This window comes from Chinchilla lanigera, unplaced genomic scaffold (assembly GCF_000276665.1).
Source record: "Chinchilla lanigera isolate Chin_1 unplaced genomic scaffold, ChiLan1.0 scaffold00036, whole genome shotgun sequence".
Taxonomy (NCBI): domain Eukaryota; kingdom Metazoa; phylum Chordata; class Mammalia; order Rodentia; family Chinchillidae; genus Chinchilla; species Chinchilla lanigera.
Window position 1 is genome coordinate 9,638,745 of NW_004955437.1, and position 8,749 is coordinate 9,647,493.

Here is an 8,749-nt window from a genome sequence, read left to right on the forward strand (position 1 = left end):
GTTCCCTCTCCTCACCGGCCTCCCCCCACCTGTGGTCCCCAGGGCTCTGAATTATTCAGCCTGGGAACAGGCAGTGAGTCTCTTGTCTGCCCCAGGCCGCAAAAAAATAGATTATGTTTTTTTATTGGCGGTCCCTTGTTAACTCATAATTGCAATCATGTAACATTTAATAGTGGCACAAAGCGATCCCCCTTGCTGCCTGGCAATCATTCATTAGCTAACAAGATGGAGTGGCTCATAAAAAAGGGCTGTTAAAAAAATTCCCGAGAAACGGAAAGCAGGAGGTGATGCAAGCCCTGGTTAACAAAGGCCGGGGGACTAGGGGAGGCGGAGCAGTGAGAAAGGAATAACCCAGCCCTGATAAACCACGCAGATCCCTCACCCTCCTCCCGCCACCGCCGCCGCTGCTGCCGCCGCCACTGGGCCTGACTCAGAGCAGCCAGGATGTGTTCAAAATCGAGCAATGCAATTAGCAGCTTGCATCATGCACTGATTATAAATTACAATGGGCACAGAGAGGGCGGATGGAGGAGCAGGGATTAGATGGGGTAACCTGATCCCAGTGGCACAGGGGTGGGGAGACCGTTCAGCCACTCGGGGATCCCGGTGGCCTCTGCCTACCTAAAGAGTCACAGGACAGCCGTAATAAGCCTCCCTCAATGCCTGCTTTGTGTGGCCCAGGATAATGATTTACTAACTACAGGAATCGGGAGGTGTGAAAGAAGATGGCTTTCTTAACCCCCATTGTCTCCCGGCTGGAATGTCTCTCCGCCCGCCCCACTGCACCTGTGCACACGGTAGAGGATGGCGCAGGTGAAGAGGGTCCAGGTGAGGAGCCCTCTCGGGGGGCCATACCACTAAGATCTAAAGGTGCTGAGCAGAGGGGTGAGGAGACCCAGTCAGGGGTGACTGAGACTCGGCAAACAAGGTGACCCCCAGCTTTTCTCTAGCAGTGGAGGTGGGGAAGGCAGGTGCTCAGAGCCGATGACAGACGGTGCTGTCCTGGGGGCTGGGCCTGTGTTCATCCCCCGGTTTTGCTGCTAGAGGCTGTGGGAGCCGAGTCCAGTGATTTCTCTTGTCTGGGCCTTTGTTACAAGAACAGAAATGACACGCACAACCTCTAACGTCCAGCTGAGAGCTTGTCCTGGTTGAGAGTGAGCTGTTTTTTCCAAAACTGAATGCACTGGCCAGCTCACCTGGCATCTGGGAGACCCAGGTGTTGGGCCTGGCAGCCCTGGCGGCCCTGCCACCGGGCCGTGAGCAGGAGGAGTCAGACCCAGCTAGGCAGAGGAGAAGGTGGACAAGGCAGGGGCTTCGGCAAATGGAGACAAGGGTGGCGCCATGCCCAAGCCCACAGGACGCACCCTGTACTTCCTCCTGGTACAAGTCTTGGCGTTTCCAAACAGTCTTTACTCCACAGTGTTTTCTTAGCAGGGCTGCGCTGGAGTGCAGGAAATAATCTCATTAACTGTATTATTGCTGTGGAGGCAGGACAAGGGGATAGATTTGCCCGTAAGTTCATTGAACTCGGCTCACTTAAAAGGCAAACCACAGAGTTGAGACAAGTGCCCTGTAGCAAATTTTCCTTGAGCTCAGCCTGGCTCCGGCAGTGTATAGGAGAGATCCCGAGTATGGGAGCGATCGCAGCACCCCGCCTGCAGCCACTTGGGGGTCTCCTATCTTTTCTCTGGGGCTCAGATTTCTGGAGCAAACTAAGGGACCTGGACTGAGGCAGAGGCAGAGGTATTGTCAGCAAGCTCAGAGTTGGGGGGACCCTGCACTGCTCCCCTGACTGCCGCACAGACCTCCATTTTGGCCCCTGGGGCCTTTTGCCTCTCAGCAGCCACTGACCTTCCTGAAAATTGTGCCCAATCCTGCTCTGCCCCAGTCCATCAAAGGCATCTGCCCCCAGCCAGGGACCAGCAGGTTTCGCCCAGCCCTGCTCCCCCTACGGCTACTTCCCTCTCAATAGCTCAAGTCACTCTAATGGTGACTGAGGCTCTGGGGACAATTTCACACTTCCAGTTAGGTTCTTTATGCAACCCTCCCATCTTCAGTCTTCATCAGGACCCACACCAGTGTCACTGCCTCCCAGGAGCCCCCTAGGCCCTTCTGTGCCCCCTCCCCGGCAGGATCTGTCTCAGCAAGTCCTTAGGTCCCCGGGGAGGAACTGGCCCGAACACAGCGCTCACAGGTGACTTCCCTGTTCAACGGCTGCCTTTCTTGCACCAGGAAGAGACAGGTGTAGCCCGAGGCTAGCGGCCGGGAGGATGACTTCAGGAAATCACGTTACTCATCCACCCGTGACTAGGTGTTCGGGGAGGGACTGTATGGGGGTCTGGTACCCTCCTCTTGCAGGCTCTGTGGTAGGGTTGGGGGAATGGTCAGCACCCCCAATGTGGTTGACCTCCAGGTGGACACCCAGGGCCCACCCTGGCACAGGTGGCTGCCCTGTCCACCAGGCCCCCTAGAATCAGCACCCTGAGGACCACGGGGCTGGGGGACATGGTGGTGCCAGGAAGGGCACCTGTCAGGAGCTCTCAGCTCATCCCTTTGCAGGCGAGGTGACCAACCTTGTGTCCCTATCACCAAGCAGGTGACCACTGTGCTACCGTGTCAGGATGACATTAGATCACTAAGTCGTGACCTCACTCAGGCGTCTGGCCTTGGGTCCTGTCTGCTTCATGCTGAGAGCTAAAATAACAGCAGAGACATAGCTGCCTAATACACTTCTTGGTCACAGCAGGACAGGTGTGGGCACTTGAGGGGGTGGGCGAGAAGCAGGGTTCAGATACCGGGGCCAACCTGCCCTAGGCCATAGCTTGTGGAGCCAGCTTAGGCCTGTGAGAAGCACCCGTCCTTCCTCCCCTCCTGGGAACCAAGCCATGCATGTGTTCGGTCCCACAGCTTGCAACGTACACGGGGACGGGAACAAAATAACTACATGTGTTAGGTACCTTCACCATACCTGGTACAGGTTTTAGCACTTCATTTGCATTCATTCAGAGGGCAGTATTTGAGGGTCCAGGCCTGCCGTAGGTGCTGAGGACAAGCCTGCAGAATAGGCCAAGAGAATAAATAGAAAATAGAGTAGACTGTGGGAAGCAGCCAACTTCCAACTTCTGGAGGTTTGAACAGAGCCCTGAGGAAGCGAGGTCAGGGCACCCAGGATACCTCCAGGCATTGTGAAAACACACAGGTGAGCCCTTACTGTCCCCACTCTAAGGATAAGGACAGTCAATTCCAGGTCTGTCACCAATGCTTGCATTCCTCCCACTGCATCTTGCTGCATTCCTGTGATTGACCCTCCATAGAGCGTGGTTTTTGTTTTGTTTTTAATTCTAAATCCCCAAGTGAATTGGAGGTGGACTGAAAAGAAAGTCAGGCCTGATGGTACACGCTTACAGTCCTAGGCTGAAGCAGGACTGTCATGAGTTTGAGACCAGCCTGGGCTACATATCAAGACTCTGTCTCAAAACAAATAAGTGAACAACAAAAAAGACTGAAAAGGGCCCATGGATCTCTCCCCTACAGCTGCCAACAGCTGGTAGCACTGTGGGGAAAGGGCTGGGTTTGTGTTCTGGGCCTGGGGATGCCCCTGTCTGATCAGCGTGTGAAGATGAATTGGATTCCCCAGGGTTACCTCTGTGTGTGCTTGGGAGTGGTTCTAAAGCTCCCTGCACCCCAGCATAGATGCTCATGGCTCCTGAAGGCAGAGGCAGCAACCTGTGTTTGAGTCGAAAGGCCTGGCTCATCCTGACACTGGCGTGTGGCGTCTGGCCACCCACACAGACCTCAGGCAGACAGAAGTCCAGGAGTCAAGAGCCGGGCTTGACCCAGGACAGCTGGCCCTTGTGGAGAGGCTTCTCCCCCAGCCCTGAGGAAGCTGACCCAGGACTGGCCAGGCGAGTGGCAAGTGGCCCAAGGACAGGCCTGAGCCTGGGTCCTCTGATGGCTGCAGCTGGTCCCAGGACCACCCCACGAGACAGAGGCTACCGAGGCCCCCGGGGACCTATGGCCCAGGGAGAGGGATATTTCCTCAGCAGGATTTATGTATATGTGCGTGTGAGTGAGTGTTTAACAAGGAGGAGGCCTGAGCAACTTCTGAGCCTGGAATTTATACAACCCCTCGTTGGCGGCTGCAGTTTATCTTGAGCAAAAGAATAATAAACTCGGTTGACAGGATGATGTATTCAAAGCATCCTCTGTCACAGTGCAGAGCCCTGCCCGCTGTTAGGATGTCTGGCATGGTGGGGACCGTGTTATCGAGTGTTTAGCCCCCGTGGATTGTCAACAACACATTGTTTGCAGGCTCGAGCCAGGCGGAGATGGGCCAGGCCTGGGTGAGAATGGGGGGTCTGGCCACTGCCAGGCGGGGGTCAAAGAGGCTGCTGCCTTTGATGGAAGCCCAGGCTGGTTCAGCCCAGCCCCCTCTGGCTGCCCGAATTCTTCATCATCCTACCTGGGGGGCAGAGTCCTGCCTGCCACCCTTGACGCTGGGAAGGGGACAGACTAGGACCTCAGGGTGCCCCACAGTGTAGGGAAACCATCCCCGCACTTTGATTTCCATTTCTTCCTAATGAAATGAAGACATGAGCATCAAACCACAGCTTGAAAAGAAACATACGAATCCTGAGGGGTGGCTCAGCGGCAGAGTGCTTACCTGGCATGCACAAGGCTGTGGGTTCTGTCCCCAGCCCTAAATTGAATGAATGAATGAATAAATAAACCTTGCCAACTTGCTAACCCTCAGGCAGGGCGAGAGAAGCCATTCTGGCCCCAGGTCCCCAACACCCATGCAGCAACCTCTAACCCATCTTATGTGGCCTATGAAAGAGAACCACATTTCTTGCTATCTGTTTCATAAGCTACACACTGAAGCCACACAGTTAGGCAAACACCTGGAGGGAGAACACCTGGAGGGAGAAGATGAATTCAGATCATCTCTTTTTTTTTTTTTAAATTTCCCTCCAAGCAGCCTCAGCCTCTTTTCCTGGAAGTCCCTTCTTTGACCTAATCCTGGGCTGTCTTATTTCAACTCCAGCTGTTCCAGGAAAATGCTTCATGCCTGTGTCTAGTTCCAATTCCCTCTTCTTGTCTGGATTTCTGCTCCTGATTCCTCCCTGCTCTCAGTTGAGGGTTTCTTTTCCCCCAGCTCCAGGACCTCTGCTTTTTAGGGAAGTATATATGCTTGTCCTGCTCCTAGAAATCAGGGTGACCCAACGACAGTGGCAGAGACAGGGAGGAAAAGGAGGCCCTGGGCCCAGGGCCTGACCACACAGCAGGCTGTATTCTAGGTGTCAATATGGAGTGTCCTCTGGCCCCTCAAACAGCCAGAATCACCACCATTTTACAGGTAGAGAAACTGAGGCTAGAGAAGTTTCAGTTTCTTATTCTCCTGCAGGCTGCAGAAGGAAGACCTGGGCCTAGCAGGTTTGGCTGGCCCTAGGGCTGCCCTTGAGCCCCTTGGAGCAGAAACAAATTCTCCTAGAGCTCAGGATCCAATAGCTGGACTGATGGGGTGCAGTCCCCCAGGAAAGCCCAGGGGAAGCAGCGGGGGAAGGGAAGGCAGCAGAGGCTTGTAGGCCAGGGAAGCCCAGAGCCAAGTGGGGGAGGGGCTCAGATTTGAGCACAGGATGCTATGAGCCTTCTCAGGCTGGGCCAGGGCTGCCCACAGCAGGCACCGGTCTCCTCAGAGCCTCAGCATTTATTTCCTCAGCATTTATTTCCACAGTTGTCACTGCTCACCCAACCGTAGCATCCATGATTGGTCAAGGAGTCAAGACCCTCAAAGTCTGGCAGCAGATAGTGTGGGTCCCGCCCATCCATTCATCGTTTATCCATTTGTCCATCTATCTGTCCATCTGTCCATCTATCCACCCATCCATCCATCTACTCATCCATCCATCTGTTCATCTGTCTGTCTGTCTATCCCAGTACTGAATGCCTACTGTGTGCAAATCTGCACTTGTCCTCTGGATCCACAGAGCGGGGAGGAGCAGGCATACACCTCAGAACCATGTAGCCCTGTGCCCTTGGGTCTCCATGGACCACGGAGATGAATGAGACCAACTTCTACCTGCAGCTGGATCAGACTGCCTGAGGGCATCGGGCAGAGGGCAGCACTCCCCCTGGCACAGATCATGAACAGAGATCAGAAGGCCAGTGCTGCTGGTCCTCAGAGGGAAGCAACCATGCCTTTGAATGTGTGTTGATTCATTTATTTATTCCACTCTTCATCTGGTATTGAGCATCCTTTGTGAGTCAGGCAGGGCTGGAAACAACAGGAGGCCCTTGGAGGAGGTAGGCTCTCTGTCCCCTCTGTGGGCACAGACAGAGCTGGGGTGGACCGCAGTCCTGGGGAATGAGTGGTGGTGGTAATGAGGGGGTGCCACCTGGGGCAGGTAGAGGAGTCCTGTGGGAAGTGGCATCTGGGGGCTAGACCACAGGAGGGGGACCCATGGGGGGAGGATGGAGGCCTGGGAGGGCAGGGTCACTCCAAAGGAAAGAGCTGAGCTCTGTCCAATCCACAGTGGGGGCCTTTGGATACCGTGCTTTGCAACAAAGAGCAGCACAGTTGGAACTCTGAAGCCCCGGTTTTCTGGTGTGCACCCCCTAGGGTGGATTTGCATGCCCATCTGCATATGTTTGCATGAAGCCTGCTTCACCCATACTCATCTCAGGCATTTTGATGTGTGCCCTTGTCCCCTCTCCCAGCTGGCTGTCCCTATGCTTTCTTTCCAAAGATTGGATGGAGTGGGAGCCTGCTCAGCGTTTCTTGGAAGTGAAGCTGCCCATGAGAACCCAGTCATCGGGCCCAGCCACACTGTGCTCCAGTCCCCAAAGATCACCAGCCACACTGAGCTCTGGAGGCTTGGAGTAGGAGCGGCCTGGGGACTGTCACTGGGAGAGCAGCTAATGGAGTGATGAGAGAGCGTCGCCTACTAGTCTGGAGCTGTCGCATGTGGCCGCCTGGCTGACCAGAGGGCAGGACCTGGGCGGGGCTGGAGACGCCTGCAGGGCCTGGCCCAGCTGCTCGGCCTGCAGTGCACACCCCTGTGCGCACATAGGCGCTTAGGGTACACGGTGAGGAGATTTGACTTGCAGATCAGCGCAACCTGCAGTTGAGGAGAGAGTTGGGAGCACTCAATGACTCTAGGCACGTTCCCTCTGCTCTCAGAGCCTCTGTTTCCCCTCCTGTGCCACAAGGTACAGTGCAGGTGTTTGCAAACTCCCACGGACAACCTAAGCTCACCGTCTGGTCCCCAGAGGGGATCCTCATGTCATGGAAAGGCTACTGTCCTCCCTGGAAATCTCCACTTGCCCAAAGGTTGTTGGGACTGGTTGTTGGGACAGGCAGCACACACAGAGGCTGCCACTGACAGACATAGGGTATGATGTGCTGGGTGCAGCCAGGAAGCTGCAGGCCCCCCTCAGCCCATCCTACTGTCTCTGTGCAAGTCGGGAACAGCAGTGTTCCCACTGCAAAAGGACAGACAGAAGCAGCCGCGGCTGCCCTCAAGGCTTCTGCGCACCAGCCCAACCCTGGCCAGAGTTCCTGAGTCATACACACACACACACACACACACACACACACACACACCCCTCCTGTCTCCTCCCCCAGGGCCGTGGGAGGCGCAGCTTGTGCCCAACAGGCTCCCTCTGGCTTGTGAGTTGGTGTGAGGGCCGCTATCCAAGACGGCTACCTCCTGCTGGTTACTTACTGTGGACACCACAGGCCTCCAGCTTCTGCTTCTCCAGGCCAGACTCTCTGCTGTCCCAGGGGACCTGGATTCTGACCCTCCCTGTGACTCAGAGACAGCGTGGGGACAGACAGATCGGGTGCGAGGTGCTGGGGCCTACCTCCCCGTACCGATAGCTTCCCCATATTCTCTCTCACCCCAGTGTGATAGGGTCTCAGGGGGCCACACCACCCTTCACTCCGAAAGTGAAGCAACGGGCTAAGATCGGTGGTGTGTTTATCTACTTCTTCCCTTATGCTGGGGCTCCCTGTGGACAGCGCAATTGAAGGAAGGGGCACTGACAGGACGAACTTGGGGATCATTAGGCCAATAAAATCATCTGTAGGTCCTCAGTTGCTAGCCCAGGATAAGTCTTTGAAGGATGATTTTCTTCCTTTGCTTTTTAAAATCTGGAGGATAGGTTGTTCACAAAAACAGATCTTTAAAGGGGGTGGAAAGTTAAAACAATCAAGACTCATACCAATACCCTGCCGTGAATATACTCATTATGTCACAAATATATACTAATAAATTTTTTAAAAACAGATTAGAGATTGGGATCACTAAAATAAATTTTTAAAAGGCTAAATTTACAAAAAAATTTTTAAAAGGCTAAATTTACAAAAAAATTTTTAAAAAGAAAGAAAGAATGGAAGGGAAAAAGAAAGGAAGAAAATGATTATAGGAGAGAGAAAACAAGAAAAGAGAGAAAGGAAAGAAAGAGAAAGAAGAAAAGAGGAAAAAAAGAGGCTGGTGTGGTGTCAAATACTTGTAATCCCAGCACCTGGGAGGCTGAGGCAGGAGGATCACTGCAAGTTTGAGCCCAGCCTGGGCTACAAAGTGAGTTCAAGGCCAGCCTGAACTGCATAGTGAAATCCTGTCTCAAAAAAAAGACCAAAAAAAAATTTTTTTTTATGAAAGAGAAAGGAAGGAAGGAAGAGAAAAGAAAGGGACAGAAAACCCCTGCAGAGGAGTTTATTTGTTCAAAATCCTCTTATCTCCAGCAC

General features: G+C 53.9%; 1 long non-coding RNA gene across 2 annotated transcripts; it reads left to right on the top strand.

The window, feature by feature from the left end:
- Positions 1-525: 525 nt before the first annotated feature.
- On the top strand, positions 526-8,287 carry LOC106149070. Of its 2 annotated transcripts, none has more exons than XR_001235013.1 (2): positions 526-828; positions 6,718-8,287. It is a non-coding gene; the product is annotated as an uncharacterized LOC106149070 (long non-coding RNA). The 2 variants fall into 2 exon arrangements; XR_001235014.1 differs by having other exon boundaries at positions 6,747-8,287.
- The last annotated feature ends 462 nt before the right edge of the window (positions 8,288-8,749 follow it).